The 22,641-nt window shown below is 34.0% G+C and overlaps 1 protein-coding gene and 1 long non-coding RNA gene across 4 annotated transcripts in view; one reads left to right on the top strand and one right to left on the bottom strand.

Annotated features, from left to right (window-relative positions):
* Positions 1–22,641, top strand: part of LOC123536768 (lactadherin-like) — a 120,096-nt gene that overhangs the window by 7,583 nt on the left and 89,872 nt on the right. The window lies entirely within an intron of this gene.
* Positions 15,860–17,906, bottom strand: LOC128550047 (uncharacterized). The gene is made up of 2 exons (XR_008368004.1): positions 17,564–17,906; positions 15,860–17,024 (listed from the first exon to the last, which is right to left on the bottom strand). It is a non-coding gene; the product is annotated as an uncharacterized LOC128550047 (long non-coding RNA).

The following is a 22,641-nucleotide window of genomic DNA, read 5'->3' on the forward strand; positions in this document are numbered from 1 at the left end:
CCAAAATTGAAATCTTCCCTGTTTTTCAACATCTTATACAAGTGTCAAGAACGTTTGCACAAGATGTCTTGCAAATTGAAAACGAAACGTTACAAATGTATAAACACATTTCAATGATCAATGCTGTCGGATCTCTCGTGAAATGCTCAATGCATGGTCATGTTACTCGTTTTTTTCTTTCATTCCTAAATCTGTCTCTAAATCCATATCGTAAGCCAACATATAAAGACAAGTTAATACCATTTAAGAATCATTTTAATAATAAAGTCATAATTTGATCTAAGTGATCGCATAATCCAAAAACACTTGATCTCGGCTGTGTCGCGGATTATTTCAAAATAACATTTTTCTTTTTAATATTAGGATATATTTCTTTAAGCCTTCAACTGCATTCGTTATATTACTCAGCAAAAATAGTTTGGGCAAATCAAATGTTTGCACAGCAGTTATGCCTGAATTGGATGAAAAACAAAATAAATTATTATATGTTTCAAGTATATCGGGATCATGCATGACGTTCGTAGTCCGTCCGTACGTTATAAAATAGTTTCCTTCGAATGATTTCACTCACCAGAACTACTCGATGGCAGTAAACCACATTCTACTGACTGCATTCTCTACTGACAGAGATTTGATATAATGTTGTTCATAGTATTTTCTTTTCTTTCCTTTTTTTTTGTTCCACTGAAAATCACAAAACTATGATAGTAAATTTGAAAAATATAGAGATTTATTTTTGAAGCACATGCTCACTGAAACACGTGCATTTTATTATAAAAACAGCTATTTAAGCTTGTCGTCAAATAAATCCATCTCTCTTTTTTTGATGATAAAACACCTGGACAAACAAATGCTTAATATATCACTTTGAAAATTCTGTTTATCTACAAAAAAATTGAAATAATTAAATGTTTTGTTTGTGCGTTTTGTACTGTTTTATGATAAGAAGTATTTCAATCTACTCATGTGTCTTTTATCTTTCACGGAAGACGGATATTACAAGAAGAGTATAATGCTAATATCTCTTCAGTGAAAAGATCAATTCTGTATAGACCCGGCGATTATAACACACATGATAAACAAACCAATCCAGACTTCACATGGTATATAAATCATAATATTTGTGTGTTTTTTTTTCTCTTTGAAATCGGGATAAAAGAATGTTAGATTCTTTTTTCCAAGATTTGAAGTCTATTGCAATATTTTTCACTTGTTTTCCATGGACCCATCAATCAGATTCACGTGCACATGTCAATCAAAGAGTGTTGTTGAATTGGCTATCTTTTCAAAAACCAAGACTTCAGTACCATATCAAGTATTGGAAACTACTGACAAAATTGACATTTTTATAAACTTATAAATGTGTTTTATTCCATTTAATTAAATATATTTCACCCAGCACAAACGCACAGATGTTTCGAAACATCTTTAAGTTTCAATTGCGTACTGATTTTCAGTCTTGCTATACAAAATTTTACTTTTATTGGTGTAGATCTGAACAACCAGTTTCACACAAACCATAGCCACCCTGTATTGTTCAACTTTGTGGACTACAGCAGACCTGCAGATACTCCCACAATGCCTCAGTCTCATACAAGAAGTCGTGAATGTGAGGTCAGGAACGACAACTCTGTGTAACTGGTATTGATCTATGACATGGAAGCTACCTGCGGATAATATACTTTGCATTAACGATTTGACTTCTATATATTCCAGATACTGGCTTTGTTTCCACTTTATTTCTAATTAGTTCCATCCGACTATCAATCTGTAAAGTTATATTTAGTGGCTTACAATATATATTTGTTTGAGAGTTAATATTTAACTGCAACATTAAACTTCTCTTCCTTTTGTTCTAATTCTTTTGCACATCTTATTTCATTTAGGCTTCATGTTTATGACTGTTTTATAGAGTTTTTAATGGCATTTTCCAAAAATAACTTAAGGTATTGATGAAAAAGAAATTAACATTTTTTTTCTGGGAAAAATCAGACGAATGTAAGAAAGCTAAGATGCTGGGGATTTCATTGTTTGGAACATTTTGATGGTCCTCCTTTTGTCAGGTATCTGTCATAAGTGACATTGTAAAAGACGCAGTGAAATTAATTGCTTGGTATAATGATGTTGTACACAATTTGCGCTTTTGACGGTAATCTTACAAAAAACCCAATGTATTTGCAAGACAGTTTAGATATGTACAGGTATGCCCATTATAAAAACCGACATCACCCCATATGTTGACAGAAAATTTCTTCACACGCCCCTGAAAGAAGCCTTCGTAAGACAGCGCACTGATCTATTTAATTTATCTATCATCGCTATTAGATCTCAGAGACACCTAATTCAATAAAAGTACAGGAACTTACTGGCAATAGGATTCAACCTGGGAATAAGGATAAACGTTGTGCGTTCTGTATTGTCTATCATGTAAAAGAACCAGAATGCATTTTTTTTCAAATTGATATTTTTCACGCAATTTAACATATATTTGTCATATACATCTTTGAGAATCCCTACATGTTATGTGTATTCAGAAATAAAATATAAACGTACTGTTTGCTGATTGTAAACACGAGGTCTCCTTCACATCGAATATCATCAACTAAAAAAAGAATCATTTCACTTTTTTCGTCCAATTTTGGTTAATAAATAGTCGAAAAAATGTGTAAAGAATACAGTTTTCGATTTTGGAAGGTCGTACACGCCGATATTTAACATGGGTCTATTGAAAACACATTGTGGTCATGAAGCATGGTCTGAATTCTCAAATATATACTAAGATCATAAAAAATTGCACTGCCACATTTTAAATTATAAAAGTTGGGTTACCTTGTTTACTTTAAGCTCATTCATTTTCGGAATGATGTCAAAAATGCATCTTGTTTTCTTATGGTGTTCACAGTACTTACAGTAGTCCGATATCGATACCTGAAATAATAAAAAAACCCAACATATATTGAAAAAATATTGCGGAATTGTAGGATATTCCCAATTACCTAAAACTTGAAACAAAAATAAGTCAGAATTGCATTTAACTTACATCAGATTGGTTTATACAGAAATAAACTAATATTGGCTGTCTTATGAAGGATGCAATTTTATAATAAATTCTGATAAAACTGTTTCATCTTTTAAGTCTTATCTCTGTGTCAATTGTATACGGTTTGTAGCAATGAAATCTATTATAAGCCACACACTAACTGACATACAGAATTATGCTATTTCCGTTACAGTTTATTTCCTTTCTTTAATAATTTAGCTGAGTGAGTCGGATGAATACCAGTGCATTATTTTGTATTTCCGAAACAGTGATTTGTTTTCTTTAATTCTTTAAGCTGTGTAAATATGAAATAATATTGTTTTCACTACTTATTCCTTTAATTTGACAAGGGAGTGTATGTTAGGCTTCGATATGAAATGATGGTTCAATGGTCAAGTGGCCTACCCACATTTTCTCACGGAGCTGAAATAAATAATCGTACTGGCGAAACTGTGCATATGCGCGGAAGTGTGTTTAACGTACACACCTGTTAAATAAGACCTATTAAACAAATGTGAAGAATCATTTTTATGTGAAAAAATATGCAATTATTCTATTTTGGTTTATAGATTTTCTTTTACAAAATAACGCAGTATATTTATCTGCATCCAGTCTTCCGATAATCCACCAACGCTTTTGCACGTGCAAAGAGAGATCATACTAGATATTCCACTATGCATATAGAGGCTGTTAGGCTAGGGTATTTGTGTACTTGAATTTCTTATTGTCTTTTTATTTCTTAAGACAATCTTATTGTAGACTTTACTTTCAACGTCGTTCCTGAAATAGGCTAAACCTGTCAGGTACAGGAACAGCGTTAGTTTTTAACGGTATTGCCAGAGATTCAATTTTGCTAGGTTCTTGAAGAATCATCTTGCGTAGATCTTATTCATTATCCAGTTTTTGCTGACTTCCTTTTGAGGCTGGGGGAACTCAAAACTTTCATACCTCATATTTAACAAAAATGGAGTTGAGACAGATTGCTTTCAACCCTCGGTTGTAGTACTGAATCTGTAGTTTATAATTTTATCTCCGTTATATCTAGTTTCAAGAACTGAATAATTTAGTCTTCATTGGAAAAAGCGAAGATGCAATCGATGTTCACGGAATGCAATCAATGTTCACGAATACTATCGACTTCTTCACACAAGTGCGACCTGTAACATAAGACATGATACAAACTATTTAAGAAAGGAAAACCTTAAGTGGTTATATATAATAATGAGGGCGAAAGATAATATTACTTGTGTTTTTTCTCTTTAGAAGATGGATAAAAAAATGTTATATTCTCCTTTTGCCAAGAATTGACGATTACTGCAATATATTTTACTAGATTTCCATGGGCCCATCAATCAGATTCACGTGCATATGTCAATCAAAAAGTGTTGTTCAATTGGCAATGTTCGAAAAAAGACTGATAAATGAGTTTTCAATACCATCTCAAAAATCGGAAACCAGTTAACAACCACTTTTGTTCACTCTAGGGCACTCAAAGAGTAACTTGAACTGACTTATTTTATTGCACTGGCAATAAAGGATTATGAGTTTACTTTGTGTGGTCCTTAAAATCAAGTAAATATTATCCAAGACAGACATAGAATATCAGAAATTGTCAGAAAACAGTTTGAATGAAAAAGTGATATGAGGTATTTTTAGGGGCAAAGTCCAAACAGTCAAATCTAGACGAACCACTGCAGATAGCCCCTGGTAATGATCGTGGCATGTGAATCCAATTTCTTGATATTATCAACTTAGGTTTATGAGCAAAATGTTTGAGTGCTCAACCCTTTTATAGTAAAACGATACGCCTTCCTGACGGAAGAGGCAGAGTACTGTGTTGGGTACCTTTTTAATCCCACGTTTTGATAGGTAGCTTCTGGCCTGTCTCGTTGAACCCTTCAGGATGTATCTCTTGATTTTCTGCCTTCTGCAAAGGTAGCCAGTACATTCTTGGTCCAAAGGTTTACTATTTCATATGTGCCTGTTGTTGCCATTGCGTTTGCTAAGGATTCATCTAACGGGAATAACTTTTATTAATTTATAAAATGAAAAAACGAACCATATATGAATAAATTCAATGCCTCTGCAGACAGCAGAACAAAAACGGAAACACCATAAAGTGACCTAACCTAACCAGTGTTTCTACATCCATAACATCAATGACAAACACCCAATCTAAATCAGACAATGTCACAATTTTAAATGAAAGATCCCGCAAAAAAGAAAACAAAAACCCATAGAAAATCATGGTTGGAATTTTATTTGTAATCAATATAGCAATGTTCAGTAAACAAGAACATTTCATAAAAAACCTTTATACTTTGTTTTTAAGGATAAACACCTGGGCAAACACACTCTTAACATATCACTTTATACTTTTTACATTTTCCCTTTTCTTTAGATGTTTATATCAAACAAAACAGAATCGCCAAATCAAAATCATAAATGTTCGTTTACACACCTTTATGATAAGATATATTTCCGGATACTCATGTCTTTAATCTTTTACGACATTATAAGAAGTGTCTAATTCTAATATCCTTTCAGTGAGGAGATCAGTTCTGTGTAGACCAGGTGATTATAGCCCAAATTATAAAAACATCAATACAGACATCACACGGTATATAAATCATAATATCTGTGTTTTTCTCTTTGGAATGGGGATAGAAGAATGTAAGATTTTTTTCTCAAGATTTGAAGACTCTAGCAATATTATTTATTCGTGCATGGGCCTGTCAATCAGTTTCACGTGCACATGTCAATCAGAAAGTGTTCAGTTGGTTAACATCCGAAATAAAGACTGATAAATAAGTTTCATTACCACCCCAAGTACTGAAAACTTGTTACAACTTATTTTTCTGTTTCTTTCTACGATACTCAAAGAGCAACTTGTTCTTATAATCTTTTTATTGGCATATAAGCAAGCACATCACACCCCACACATAGAGAAGGATGCGAGAAACTAATGGCATATTATCTTTGTTCATAATGACACTTAAGCTGTTCAAAGCACACACTGATTTATGTGTTGTGAAAAAAATATTTTGACTCAGCGTGTAATACGAAGTATTTCTTAAATTTACTCTTAATGGCAAAGATAACAAATGCAGATCCAGCCAACCAATTCCAGACAAATGGCTGCACACTGTCCCTTGTAATGATGTCTTGAATTGGAAAATTTCAATTATACTGTTTTTTATTTAGATTTACTCCAGGTAAATATTTCAAGTTGGTCATCGCAGTTGTTTTCAAAAATGTCTGTGTTCCGTATTACCTCTCAACTGTGTTAATTTCTTTCCTAAAGGTCTTCCGCTGACACGCAATCATTTCGGGTGTCCAGAAAGGCTTTCACCTTTCACTCTTGAACTTGTATTAATCTAAAATGTCAAAAAATGATCCAAAAAGATCGAACCACAAATGAAACATAGACGAAACTAACAAATGAGCACCACCGAGAAACGGTCAGAGACAAACACTACTGGAGTTTGTACCGGATAATGCACCAAACCCTCACTCTGAACTGACTTCTGTCAGATGCTTTCCTTACACAGAAAATGGTTACAAAAGAAATCATGATATATAAAACACAGAAATGCTTATTTTATCATAATATAAATGGAAAAACCTAAAAATCATATACGAATGTACCCAATGACTTTGAAGAATGCACAACAATATGAGTAGCACTTTTAAGGCTCAGCGAAACAAACCAGAAGACAAATATCAAAGCAGCTCAGTAGAACTACTTTTCATAGAGACACAGTAGCTACCTGTGGATTCATATTTTATCTTAATGACTTTACAATTATATTCCAGATTCTGGTTTTGTTCCCGCTTTATTTCTAATTACCTTCAGCCGACTATAAAATCTTTATGTAATATTTATTGTATTCCAAAATACATTTTCTTTGAGAGTTAATATTTCACTGCATCATAAAACTCCGCATCTTTTTGTTCTATTTTTTTGGTATCTTCCTTTATTTATGACTGTTTAACAGAGCGTTTAATGATTATTTTTCCGAAAATAACAGTTGAGTTATTGTTGAAAAAGAATTCTGAATTTAACGTGATCGAGAAATCCGCCAAAGTCGTAAAATTGCTAAGTTATGATTATTATTCTTGAAGAGATTTTAATAGTTACAATATCCGACAGGCTGATTAAAACAGAACATAGCTCTTATCTATCTTTTTAACATATATCTGACGGGATTTACTGAAATTAGCTAGGCGTAATGGTATTGTACGTGGTTTGCTATTTGCACGAAACATTCAATCTTTTCTTTTGATTCCTACTAAAATATGACAAACCTTATGTATTTACAAGATTTTCAGATATGTACAGGTACGCTCATTCATAAAACCGACATCTCCTCATATCTTGATTGAAGATACATGTACTAGGTATTTATCTATTCACATGACCCTGAATGTAGCTTTTTAAGTGACGAGCGCACTGATCTATGCAATTTATCTCTTCATTGCCAAAACACTCTATTAATTCTTAAAAATTATCTAGATCAAAGTAAAATGCATTCCAAACCGTAATACAGATCATGATACTAACACCCATTGTACGACTACCTGATAAGTTTTATACTCTGCCTACCTTGTGTACGTAGTGTTTGACTCCGAATTTCCTAGACGAGTCTTAAAATTCAAAAAACATACACCACGTGACTTGCATGGTGTCTGATATGTGCCATGTTGCTACATATCCGATTATTTAATATGATATATTATAGATATCCTTTCCGCGGCTGAAACGTGATAAAACGTTTTAGCGTCTGATGGCCCTTTCCTGCTTCCGTAGAATCAACATTTATTATACAAAAAAAAAAATTTTTTTTTTAGTTTTTCATTAAATAAAACCTGACAATATTGTCATTGACATTATCATTACTGTTTTACATAAAAACTTTGGTTCCTTAAAGCTAAATTTATAAAACTGTTTACTTTATTTTCTGTTTTTTATTTTTGATTTAATAAGCACACACTATGTAGATTTTTTTCGTACAGTTATTTTTTAATATTTACTGTGTATGTCCAGTTTATTTGATTTCGAACAGTGATTTGTCAACAAGCTTGTAAATAGAAAATATTGTTCCTAATTTAATTCAGGGAAGTACTTCGATTTGATTCAACAAGGGCCTACCAATTTCTCAAGAAATAAAAATCTATGCGAAACTGCTACGAATGTTTTGTCACACTTTAATAAGACTATTAAACAAATGAAAACTTTTAGAAAAATAGTATTCTTTTTGTTATAGATTTCTTTAAAAAAAGAGTATTTTACTGCATAGTTTGTATCCCAACGCTTTTGCACGTGCAAAAGAAATACGATTTCCTATGCTATAGAGGCTTTAGCAGGTATTTTGTTATTTCTTATTGTCTTTTTTTTCTTAAGACAACTTATTGTAGACTTTACTTTCAACGTCGTTCCTGAAATAGGCTAAACCTGTCAGGTACAGGAACAGCGTTAGTTTTTACGTATTGCCAGAGATTCAATTTTGCTAGGTTCTTGAAGAATCATCTTGCGTAGATCTTATTCATTATCCAGTTTTTGCTGACTTCTTTGAGGCTGGGGGAACTCAAAACTTTCATACCTCATATTTAACAAAATGGAGTTGAGACAGATTGCTTTCAACCCTCGGTGTAGTACTGAATCTGTAGTTTATAATTTATCTCCGTTATATCTAGTTTCAAGAACTGAATAATTTAGTCTTCATTGGAAAAAGCGAAGATGCAATCGATGTTCACGGAATGCAATCAATGTTCACGAATCTATCGACTTCTTCACACAAGTGCGACCTGTAACATAAGACATGATACAAACTATTTAAGAAAGGAAAACCTTAAGTGGTTATATTTAATAATGAGGCGAAAGATAATATTACTTGTGTTTTTTTCTCTTTAGAAGATGGTTTAAAGAATGTTATATTTCCTTTGCCAAGAATTGACGATTACTGCAATATATTTTATAGATTTCCAGGGCCCATCAATCAGATTCACGTGCATATGTCAATCAAAAAGTGTTGTTCAATTGGCATGTTCGAAAAAAGACTGATAAATGAGTTTTCAATACATCTCAAAAATCGGAAACCAGTTAACAACCACTTTTGTTCACTCTAGGGCACTCAAAGAGTAACTTGAACTGCTTTTTATTGCACTGGCAATAAAGGATTATAGTTTACTTTGTGTGGTCCTTAAATCAAGTAAATATTATCCAAGACAGACATAGAATATCAAAATTGTCAGAAAACAGTTTGAATGAAAAAGTGATATGAGGTATTTTTAGGGGCAAAGTCCAAACAGCAAATCTAGACGAACCACTGCAGATAGCCCCTGGTAATGATCGTGGCATGTGAATCCAATTTCTTGATATTATCACTTAGGTTTATGAGCAAAATGTTTGAGTGCTCAACCCTTTTATAGTAAAACGATACGCCTTCCTGACGGAAGAGGCAGAGTACTGTGTTGGGTACTTTTTAATCCACGTTTTGATAGGTAGCTTCTGGCCTGTCTCGTTGGACCCTTCAGGTGTATCTCTTGATTTTCTGCCTTCTCAAAGGTAGCCAGTACATTCTTGGTCCAAAGGTTTACTATTTCATATGTGCCTGTTGTTGCCATTGCGTTTGCTAAGGATTCATCTAACGGGAATAACTTTTATTAATTTATAAAATGAAAACGAACCATTATGAATAAATTCAATGCCTCTGCAGACAGCAGAACAAAAACGGAAACACCATAAAGTGACCTAACCTAACCAGTGTTTCTACATCCATAACATCAATGACAAACACCCAATCTAAATCAGACAATGTCACAATTTTAAATGAAAGATCCCGCAAAAAAGAAAACAAAAACCCATAGAAAATCATGGTTGGAATTTTATTTGTAATCAATATAGCAATGTTCAGTAAACAAGAACATTTCATAAAAACCTTTATACTTTGTTTTTAAGGATAAACACCTGGGCAAACACACTCTTAACATATCACTTTATACTTTTTACATTTTCCCTTTTCTTTCGATGTTTATATCAAACAAAACAGAATCGCCAAATCAAATCATAAATGTTCGTTTACACACTTATGATAAGATATATTTCCGGATACTCATGTCTTTAATCTTTTACGACATTATAAGAAGTGTCTAATTCTAATATCCTTTCAGTGAGAAGATCAGTTCTGTGTAGACCAGGTGATTATAGCCCAAATTATAAAAAATCAATACAGACATCACACGGTATATAAATCATAATATCTGTGTTTTCTCTTTGGAATGGGGATAGAGATTTTTTTTTCTCAAGATTGAAGACTCTAGCAATATTATTTTTGTGCATGGGCCTGTCAATCAGTTTCACGTGCACATGTCAATCAGAAAGTGTTCAGTTGGTTAACATCGAAATAAAGACTGATAAATAGTTTCATTACCACCCAGTACTGAAAACTTGTTACAATTATTTTTCTGTTTCGTTCTACGACACTCAAAGAGCAACTTGTTCTTATAATCTTTTTATTGGCATATAAGCAAGCACATCACACCCCACATAGAGAAGGATGCAGAAACTAATGCATATTATCTTTGTCCATAATGACACTTAAGCTTTCAAAGCACACACTGATTTATGTGTTGTGAAACAATGTTTTGCCTCAGCGTGTAATACGAAGTATTTTTTAAATTTACTCTTAATGGCAAAGATAACAACTGCAGATCCGGCCAACCAATTCCAGACAAATAGCTGCACACTGTCCATTGTAATGATGTCTTGATTGGGAAAATTTCAATTATACTGTTTTTTTTTATTTAGATTTACTCCAGGTAAATATTTCAAGTTGGTCATCACAGTTTTTTTTCAAAAATGTCTGTGTTCCGTATTAGGTCTCAGCTGTGTTAATTTCTTTCCTAAATGTCTTCCGCTGACACGCAATCATTTCGGGTGTCCAGAATGGCTTTCACCTTTCACTCTTGAACTTGTATTCATCTAAAATGTCAAAAAAAAGATCCAAAAAGATCGGAACACTATAAACAGTTTATGTATAAATGCGGCATAAAAATCATAGACAAAAAAAAAAAAAAACAACAAAAAACAAATGAAACATAGACGAAACTAACAAATGAGCACCACCGAGAAACGGTCAGAGACAAAAACACTATTGGAGTTTGTACCGGATAATGCACCAAACCTCATCTGAACTGACTTCTGTCAGATGCTTTCCTTACACAGAAATGGTTACAAAAGAAATATGATATATAAACACAGAAATGCCATTTATCATAATATAAATGGAAAAACCTAAAATCATTACGAATGTACCCAATGACTTTAAGAATGCACAACAATATGAGTAGCACTTTTAGGCTAGCGAAACAAACCAGAAGACAAATATCAAAGCAGCTCAGTAGAACTACTTTTCATAGAGACACGTAGCTACCTGTGGATTCATATTTATCTTAATGACTTTACAATTATATTCCAGATTCTGGTTTTGTTCCCGCTTATTCTAATTACCTTCAGCCGACTATAAAGTCTTTATGTAATATTTATTGTACTCCAAAATATATTTTCCTTGAGAGTTAATATTTCACTGCATCATAAAACTCCGCATCTTTTTGTTCTATTTTTTTGGTATCTTCCTTTATTTATGACTGTTTAACAGAGCGTTTAATGATATTTTTCCGAAAATAACAGTTGAGTTATTGTTGAAAAGAATTCTGAATTTAACGTGATCGAGAAATCCGCCAAAGTCGTAAAATTGCTAAGTTATGATTATTATTCTTGAAGAGATTTAATAGTTAAATATCCGACAGGCTGATTAAACAGAACATAGCTCTTATCTATCTTTTTAACATATATCTGACGGATTAACTGAAATAGCTAGGCGTAATGGTATTGTACGTGGTTTGCTATTTGCACGAAACATTCCATCTTTTCTTTTGATTCCTACTAAAAAAGACAAACCTTATGTATTTCAAGATTTTCAGATATGTACAGGTACGCTCATTCATAAAACCGACACCTCCTCATATCTTGATTGAAGATACTAGGTATTTATTTATTCACATGACCCTGAATGTAGCTTTTTAAGTGACGAGCGCACTGATCTATGCAATTTATCTCTTCATTGCCAAAACACTCTATTAATTCTTAAAAATTATCTAGATCAAAGTAAAATGCATTCCAAACCGTAATACAGATCAGGATTCTAACACCCATCGTACGACTACCTGATAAGTTTTATACTCTGCCTACCTTGTGTACGTAGTGTTTGACTCCGAATTTCCTGGACGAGTCTTAAAATTCAAAAAACATACACCACGTGACTTGCATGGTGTCTGATATGTGCCATGTTGCTACATATCCGATTATTTAATATGATATATTATAGATATCCTTTCCGCGGCTGAAACGTGATAAAACGTTTTAGCGTCTGATGGCCCTTTCCTGCTTCCGTAGAATCAACATTTATTATACGAAATTCATCTTGAAAATATTTCTGAAATGTCTAGGTCTGCTGCTCTCAAATGCGGAAATATTTGACATCCGAGATATATACTGACAATTATAGACAACATCAAAAAGGACCGTTTGAACGATTTAAAGAAGTTCCAAAATTCTCCATATACCCTTGCCCCGTTATGGACCCCTGCGGGATACTTGTTTATTCCGAAAGCAAATATTATTACATAGATGAAAAGCTGACATGTCGTGCTAAAGCCCAGGTATTTCAGATTGTTTGAAAGTGCTGAAAATTGACTCCCAATTAGTAAAAAATAAGTCCGCGCGCATACATTTAGACCCTGCGCGTGAACACTGATATTAGACCAATGCAAATGCGACTTTCATTTTCAAATTTAGCCTGTGTGTACTTCCATATTCTTGCGAAGGTCGTCTGACGTCATTTCCTTACATTGAACAACCAGATGGCTTGTAAATATACACTCATGGAAAGCCAACACGAATTCCCGTATGCTATAGCCTCCGCAGCCTTCACCGCATTTCGATTCCGACAGGTAGTGTTATATGGTTGCATGCCCTGCACTACCGATGTGGCAATAATCAGCTACCATAATCATATAGAGGAAGGTTCTCTGAAGTTTTGAATCTCTTAAATCTTATCTCTGTGTGAATTTTATGCAGTTTGTAGCAATAAAATGATTCAAGGCAACCATATATAAGCCACACACAAGCTGACGTACAAAATCGTGCGATATCCGTTACATTTTCTTTTCTTCCTTTAATATTTAAGCTGAGAGATTCGGGTGAATACCATTGCAGCTTCCAAGTTGTTTTGTTTGTATCTATGAGATAGGTTGATATGAAGTAAACTTGTTTTCAGTATTTACTCCTTTTAGTTAGACAAAACAGTAAATGCTGGTCTTTAATTTTGGCAAATGATGTGATAGAAGGAGTACCAGCAACAATTTCTCTCGTAGCTAGAACAAAAACATGACTCTTATTATCATGCAATTTAGACCGTATATTAGATGTAACGCATTTCATTTCACCAGTTATTTCCGTTTGTACGGTGGACGTATTTTTTTTTACCTCGCATATGTTTTTTTTCCCACAACTTTAATATCTATATCGTTCTTTACTATTAAAATAGAAAAAACACTTGACAATTATATTTGTTGCACCTGTAAACAGTTATGATTGATTACCTGCATTTTATCATTAAAAGCCGTTTTAGAATATTCCTCATAAAATTGCCTAAAGTGTTATTAACATGTGACTGTTGCTGAACATACTTTTTTTCTGTTTTTTTTTTCTCGATTTAATAACGGATTTACTCTATGTGAGATTTTTTTTGTCGACAGGGATAATTTTTAAGCATATTTACTCTTGTATTGCTGCTCAGTTTGAGGGAGATTTTGCGGACCAAGCTGTGGTCAGAACAAGATAAATCAGAAAAGTAGCCGGTCCCGTAAGTTAAAGTAAGGGAAAGTACTTCGAACTTTGCATTCAAACAGACACATAAAAAATTGAATTCAAAGAAATCAGAAGCTCAGCCACACATGAACTACGATTATACTACTGTTTTTGTGCTCATATTACTCTCAGTATCATGAACTCTGTAAGAGGCAAAAGAACTTATTAGAAAACAGTATCTTCGTATGAAAAACCAATGCTTTAAGAAAATTGTTTGGACGGAGACATTGTTTTTGTTATGCCGCAACGCAGGGAAAACTGGTATTTGGTAAAACAAAATACGCGAGTTCTGTGTAAAACTTGTAAAAGCACATTTGCGAAATTACATGCATGTGTTCAAGTATTTCTTATTGTCTTTTTTTTCTTAAGACAATCTTATTGTAGACTTTACTTTCAACGTCGTTCCTGAAATAGGCTAAACCTGTCAGGTACAGGAACAGCGTTAGTTTTTAACGGTATTGCCAGAGATTCAATTTTGCTAGGTTCTTGAAGAATCATCTTGCGTAGATCTTATTCATTATCCAGTTTTTAAAACCCTGCTTTTGCTAACTTCATTTTGAGGCTGGGGGAACTCAAAACTTTCATACCTCATATTTAACAAAAATGGAGTTGAGACAGATTGCTTTCAACCCTCGGGTGTAGTACTGAATCCGTAGCATATAAGTTTATCTCCGTTATATCTAGTTTCAAGAACTGAATAATTTAGTCTTCATTGGAAAAAGCGAAGATGCAATCGATGTTCACGGAATGCAATCAATGTTCACGAATTCTATCGACTTCTTCACACAAGTGCGACCTGTAACATAAGACATGATATAAACTATTTAAGAAAGGAAAACCTTAAGTGGTTATATTTAATAATGAGGACGAAAGATAATATTACTTGTGTTTTTTCTCTTTAGAAGAAGGATAAAAGAATGTTATATTCTCCTTTTGCCAAGAATTGACGATTACTGCAATATATTTTATTAGATTTCCACGGGCCCATCAATCAGATTCACGTGCATATGTCAATCAAAAAGTGTTGTTCAATTGGCAGTGTTCGAAAAAAGACTGATAAATGAGTTTTCAATACCATCTCAAAAATCGGAAACCAGTTAACAACCACTTTTGTTCACTCTAGGGCACTCAAAGAGTAACTTGAACTGACCTATTTTATTGCACTGGCAATAAAGGAGTTATTAGTTTACTTTGTGTGGTCCGTTAAATCAAGTAAATATTATCCAAGACAGACATAAAATATCAAAAATTGTCAGAAAACAGTTTGAAAGAAAAAGTGATATGAGGTATATTTAGGGGCAAAGTCCAAACAGCCAAATCTAGACGAACCACTGCAGATAGCCCCTGGTAATGATCGTGGCATGTGAATCCAATTTCTTGATATTATCAACTTAGGTTTATGAGCAAAATGTTTGAGTGCTCAACCCTTTTATAGTAAAACGATACGCTTTCCAGACGGAAGAGGCAGAGTACTGTGTTAGGTACTTTTTTAATCCCACGTTTTGATAGGTAGCTTCTGGCCTGTCTCGTTGGACCCTTCAGGGTGTATCTCTTGATTTTCTGCCTTCTTCAAAGGTAGCCAGTACATGCGTTCTTCGTCCAAAGGTTTACTATTTCATATGTGCCTGTTGTTGCCATTGCGTTTGCTAAGGATTCACCTAGCGGGAATAACTTTTATTAATTTATAAAATGAAAACGAACCATGTACGAATAAATTCAATGCCTTTGCAGACAGCAGAACAAAAACGGAAACACCATAAAGTGACCTAACCTAACCAGTGTTTCTACATCCATAACATCAATGACAAACACCCAATCTAAGTCAGACAATGTCACAATTTTAAATGAAAGATCCCGCAAAAAAAAAAAGAAAACAAAAACCCATAGAAAATCATGGTTGGGATTTTATTTGTAATCAATATAGCAATGTTCAGTAAACAAGTACATTTCATAAAAAACCTTTATACTTTGTTTTTAAGGATAAACACCTGGGCAAACACACTCTTAACATATCACTTTATACTTTTTACATTTTCCCTTTTCTTTCGATGTTTATATCAAACAAAACAGAATCGCCAAATCAAAATCATAAATGTTCGTTTACACACCTTTATGATAAGATATATTTCCGGATACTCATGTCTTTAATCTTTTACGACATTATAAGAAGTGTCTAATTCTAATATCTTTTCAGTGAGAAGATCAGTTCTGTGTAGACCAGGTGATTATAGCCCAAATTATAAAAAAAACACATAAATACAGACATCACACGGTATATAAATCATAATATCTGTGTTTTTCTCTTTGGAATGGGGATAGAAGAATGTAAGATTTTTTTCTCAAGATCTGAAGACTCTAGTAACAATATTTACTCGTTTTGCATGGGCCTGTCAATCCGTTTCACGTGCACATGTCAATCAGAAAGTGTTCAGTTGGTTAACATTCGAAATAAAGACTGATAAATAAGTTTCATTACCACCCCGAGTACTGAAAACTTGTTACAACTTATTTTTCTGTTTCGTTCTACGACACTCAAAGAGCAACTTGTTCTTATAATCTTTTTATTGGCAGGCAGGTATTTTATACTCGTATAAGCAAGCACATCACACCCCGCACATAGAGAAGGATGCAAGAAACTTATGACATATTATCTTTGTTCATAATGACACTTAAGCTTTTCAAAGCACACACTGATTTATGTGTTGTGAAACAATATTTTGACTCAGCGTGTAATACGAAGTATTTCTTAAATTTACTCTTAATGGCAAAGATAACAATTGCAGATCCGGCCAACCAATTCCAGACAAATGGCTGCACACTGTCCCTTGTAATGATGTCTTGAATTGGAAAATTTAAGTTATACTGTTTTTTTATTTAGATTTACTCCAGGTAAATATTTCAAGTTGGTCATCACACTTGTATTCAAAAGTGTCTGTGTTCCGTATTAGCTCTCAGCTGTGTTAATTTCTTTCCTAAATGTCTTCCGCTGACACGCAATCATTTCGGGTGTCCAGAAAGGCTTTCACCTTTCACTCTTGAACTTGTATTTATCTAAAATGTCAAAAACAAAACAAAACTGATCCAAACACTATAAACAGTTTATGTATAAATGCGGCATAAAATTCATAGACCAAAAAAAACAAAAACAACACAAATACAATATAAACGAAACTAACAAATGAGCACCACCGAGAAACGGTCAGAGACAAAAACACTATTGGAGTTTGTACCGGATAATGCACCAAACCCTCATTCTGAACTGACTTCTGTCAGATGCTTTCCTTACACAGAAAATGGTTACAAAAGAAATTATGATATATAAAACACAGAAATGCTTATTTTATCATAATATAAATGGAAAAACCTAAAAATCATGTACGAATGTACCCAATGCCTTTAAAGAATGCACAACAATATGAGTAGCACTTTTAAGGCTTAGCGAAACAAACCAGAAGACAAATATCAAAGCAGCTCAGTAGAACTACTTTTCATAGAGACACAGTAGCTACCTGTGGATTCATATTTAATCTTAATGACTTTACAATTATATTCCAGATTCTGGTTTTGTTCCCCGCTTTATTTCTAATTACCTTCAGCCGACTATAAAGTCTTTATGTAATATTTATTGTACTCCAAAATATATTTTCCTTGAGAGTTAATATTTCACTGCATCATAAAACTCCGCATCTTTTTGTTCTATTTTTTTGGTATCTTCCTTTATTTATGACTGTTTAACAGAGCGTTTAATGATTATTTTTCCGAAAATAACAGTTGAGTTATTGTTGAAAAAGAATTCTGAATTTAACGTGATCGAGAAATCCGCCAAAGTCGTAAAATTGCTAAGTTATGATTATTATTCTTGAAGAGATTTTAATAGTTACAATATCCGACAGGCTGATTAAAACAGAACATAGCTCTTATCTATCTTTTTAACATATATCTGACGGGATTAACTGAAATTAGCTAGGCGTAATGGTATTGTACGTGGTTTGCTATTTGCACGAAACATTCAATCTTTTCTTTTGATTCCTACTAAAAATACGACAAACCTTATGTATTTGCAAGATTTTCAGATATGTACAGGTACGCTCATTCATAAAACCGACATCTCCTCATATCTTGATTGAAGATACTAGGTATTTATTTATTCACATGACCCTGAATGTAGCTTTTTAAGTGACGAGCGCACTGATCTATGCAATTTATCTCTTCATTGCCAAAACACTCTATTAATTCTTAAAAATTATCTAGATCAAAGTAAAATGCATTCCAAACCGTAATACAGATCAGGATTCTAACACCCATCGTACGACTACCTGATAAGTTTTATACTCTGCCTACCTTGTGTACGTAGTGTTTGACACCGAATTTCCTGGACGAGTCTTAAAATTCAAAAAACATACACCACGTGACTTGCATGGTGTCTGATATGTGCCATGTTGCTACATATCCGATTACTTAATATGATAATATTATAGATATCCTTTCCGCGGCTGAAACGTGATAAAACGTTTTAGCGTCTGATGGCCCTTTCCTGCTTCCGTAGAATCAACATTTATTATACGAAATTCATCTTGAAAATATTTCTGAAATGTCTAGGTCTGCTGCTCTCAAAGGCGGAAATATTTGACATCCGAGATATATACTGACAATTATAGACAACATCAAAAAGGACCGTTTGAACGATTTGACGAAGTTCCAAAATTCTCCATATACCCTTGCCCCGTTATGGATCCCTGCGGGATATTTGTTTATTCCGAAAGCAAATATTATTACATAGATGAAAAGCTGACATGTCGTGCTAAAGCCCAGGTATTTCAGATTGTTAGAAAGTGCTGAAAATTGACTCCCAATTAGTAAAAAATGTCCGCGCGCATACAGTTAGACCCTGCGCGTGAACACTGACATTAGACCAATGCAAATGCGACTTTCATTTTCAAATTTAGCCTGTGTGTACTTCCATATTCTTGCGAAGGTCGTCTGACGTCATTTTCTTACTTTGAACAACCAGATGGCTTGTAAATATACACTCATGGAAAGCCAACACGAATTCCCGTATGCTATCGCCTCCGCAGCCTTCACTGCGTTTCGATTCCGACAGGTAGTGTTATATGGTTGCATGCCCTGCACTACCGATGTGGCAATAATCAGCTACCATAATCATATAGAGGAAGGTTCTCTGAAGTTTTGAATCTTTTAAATCTTATCTGTGTGTGAATTTTATGCAGTTTGTAGCAAAAAAATGATTCAAGGCAACCATATAATAAGCCACACAACACACTCTGAACGTACAAATTCGAGAGTCGATTCATCCTTATACTTTCTTTCTTCTCTTTCTTCCGTTTAAATATGTATACAGTCTTCGAGTGATTCGCTGCGTGTAATACTATTCAAAACATTCGTTGGCGAGCTTCTTCTCAAGTTGTTTTTGGTTTGTGAGTCTTTGAGATATGTTTTTATAGAAGTAACACCTTGTTTTCATCATATGTTTTTTGATTTATCCAGATTCTCTATGTGAGTCGTTGAAACAATTAAATTGCGTCAGAGGGAGATTTTGCGGACCAGGTTGTGGTCAGGACAAGGCAAATCAAAGTAGCCGGTCCCTTAAGTTAAAGTAAGGGAAAGTACTTCGAACATTGCGTTCAAACAGACACATTGTTGAATTCAAGGAAATCAGAAGCGCAGCCACACATGAACTACGATATAAAATACCCAAATGAGCCGCGCCATGAGAAAACCAACATAGTGTGTTTGCAACCAGCATGGATCCAGACCAGCCTGCGCATCCGCGCAGTCTGGTCAGGATCCATGCTGTTCGCTAACAGTTTCTCTAATTTCAATACGCTTTGAAAGCGAACAGCATGGATCCTGACCAGACTGCGCGGATGCGCAGGCTGGTCTGGATCCATGCTGTTCGCAAAGCCACTATGTTGATTTTCTCATGGCACGGCTCAAATAAACTATTGAACAAATGTTACGTCTTTGTGCTCATAGTATGATGAACTTTGTAAGATGCAAAAGAAACTTATTAGAAATACAGTATCTTCAGATGAAAACTCAATGCTTTAAGAAAACTGTTTGGACGGAGACATTGTTTTTGTTATGCCGCAACGCAGGGGAAACTGGTATTTGAGTTCTGTGTAAAACTTACACATTTGCGAAATTACATGCTTTTGTTCAAGTATTTCTTATTGTCTTTTTTTTCTTAACAATCTTATCGAGACTTTACTTTCAACATCGTTCCTGAAATAGGCTAAACCTTTCAGGTACAGGTACAACGTTAGTTTTTAACGGTATTACCAGAGATTCAATCAAACCGAATCTGCTATTATTTTGCAATGTTCCTGAAGAATCTTCTTGCGTAGATTTTATTCATTATCCAGTTTTTTAAACCCTGCTTTTGCTGATGGGGGAACGCAGAACTTTCGTATCTCATATTTAACAAAGATGGAGCTGAGACAGATTGCTTTCAACCCTCGGTTTTAGTACTGAATCCGTAGCTTATAATTTTATCTCCGTTATATCTAGCTTTAAGAACAGAATAATTTAGTCTTCAGTGGATGCCTATTCTCCGAACCGTACCGTTTTCTCCACTACCACTTTGATGACTGCTTTCAGCCGACAAGTTATTTCTTAAGATACAAAGGTTGTATAACTTCTCTCTATAACAAATATAATAAATAAATAGCAAAAGTGCTTTCATTGAATCTATGTGATACAAAAACCGGTTAATATGTCTGCTAGATAAAGTAGACTGTGAGATTATGCAAAAAGATTGTTGGCAAAGCAGAAGCACTATTTCTTGGTACTGTTTTGATAGGCTTTCTACGGTGCCCGTAAAGTGACATGTGAAACATTTTTTTTTTTATTTCGTTCGTAAAAGCGTAAAGTTATTTCGTAAAAACGAAATCTTATTTCGTAAAAACGAAATGTATTTCGTAAAAAACAAAATGTTATTTCGTAAAAACGAAATAAAAAAGTTTAACATGTCACTTTACGGCCACCGTAGTTTTCTACTGTAAGGGATGACTAATTTTTAAATATTGTATAATGTCAGCCCTGAAGTTGACAAATTTTGCAGTGTGATGTGATACAAATGATTGTAAAAGCGCACTGTTTAAGAGATATAATCATTCTAAAATACGTTTTTGCTTATGAGACACGAATGTGCATGACCGAAAAGCCAAGATGCAATCGATGTTCACGAATATTATCGAATTCTTCACACAAGTGCGACCTGTAACATAAGACATGAAACTAAACTATTTAAGAACGGAACTATAAAAAAGATATTACCTTAAGTGGTTATATATAATAATGAAGGCGAAAGATAATATTACTTGTGTGTTTTTTTCTCTTTAGAAGAAGGATAAAAGAATGTTATATTCTCCTTTTGCCAAGAATTGACGATTACTGCAATATATTTTACTAGATTTCCATGGGCCCATCAATCAGATCCACGTGAATATGTCAATCAAAAAGTGTTGTTCAATTGGCAATGTTCGAAAAAAGACTGATAAATGAGTTTTCAATACCATCTCAAAAATCGGAAACCAGTTAACAACCACTTTTGTTCACTCTAGGGCACTCAAAGAGTAACTTGCACTGACTTATTTTATTGCACTGGCAATAAAGGAGATATTAGTTTACTTTTGGTGGTTCGTTAAATCAAGTAAATTTTATCCAAGACAAACATAAAATTTATAAAATTGTCAGAAAACATTTTGAATGAAAAAGTGATATGAGGTATTTTTAGGGGCAAAGTCCAACCAGCCAAATCTATACGAACCGCTGCAGATAGCCCCTGGTAATGATCGTGGCATGTGAATCCAATTTCTTGATATTATCAACTTAGGTTTATGAGCAAAATGTTTGAGATACTCAACCCTTTTATAGTAAAACGATACGTCTTCCTGATGGAAGAAGCAGAGTACTTTTTTAATCCCACGTTTTGATAGGTAGCTTCTGGCCTGTCTCGTTGGGCCCTTTAGGGTACATCTCTTGACTTTCTGCCTTCTGCAAAGGCAGCCAGTACATGCGTTCTTGTTCCAAAGGTTTACTATTTCATATCTGCCTGTTGTTGCCATTGCGTATGTTAGGGATTCACCTAGCGGGAATAACTTTTATAAATTTATAAATACGAATAAATTCAATGCCTTTGCAGACAGCAGAGCAACAACGGAAACACCAGAAAGTGACCGAGGAAATACGCCAGAAGCTAACAATCAAACCTGATCAGTCACTTCTGCTTTTAAAACTGCATGTCGTGGTGTCTTATTTTTGTTCTGTCAGTAACAACTCTTAAGTCGTTTTACTTTTCTTGATAATCATACTGATATCATTATAAACGAAGTTGGCGCTATTACAAGAAACAGCTGTTTAATTGGTCCCTTCTAAAAATTACTACAAACCCTCCGGATATACAAGATTTTCAGATATGTGCAGGTACACTCATTCATAAAACCGACATCTCCGCATATCTCGTTATTTATTCACACGACTTTTGAAAGTGACGTGCGCGCTGATCTATACAATTTATCCCTTCACTGCCAAAACACTCGGTTAATTCTTGCAAATTATCTACATCAAAGTAAAAATCATTCCAAATAGCAATACAGAATAGAATTCTTACACCAATTGTAAAAACTACCTGATAATTTTTATACAA

The sequence above is a fragment of the Mercenaria mercenaria genome, chromosome 17 (assembly GCF_021730395.1).
Source record: "Mercenaria mercenaria strain notata chromosome 17, MADL_Memer_1, whole genome shotgun sequence".
Taxonomy (NCBI): domain Eukaryota; kingdom Metazoa; phylum Mollusca; class Bivalvia; order Venerida; family Veneridae; genus Mercenaria; species Mercenaria mercenaria.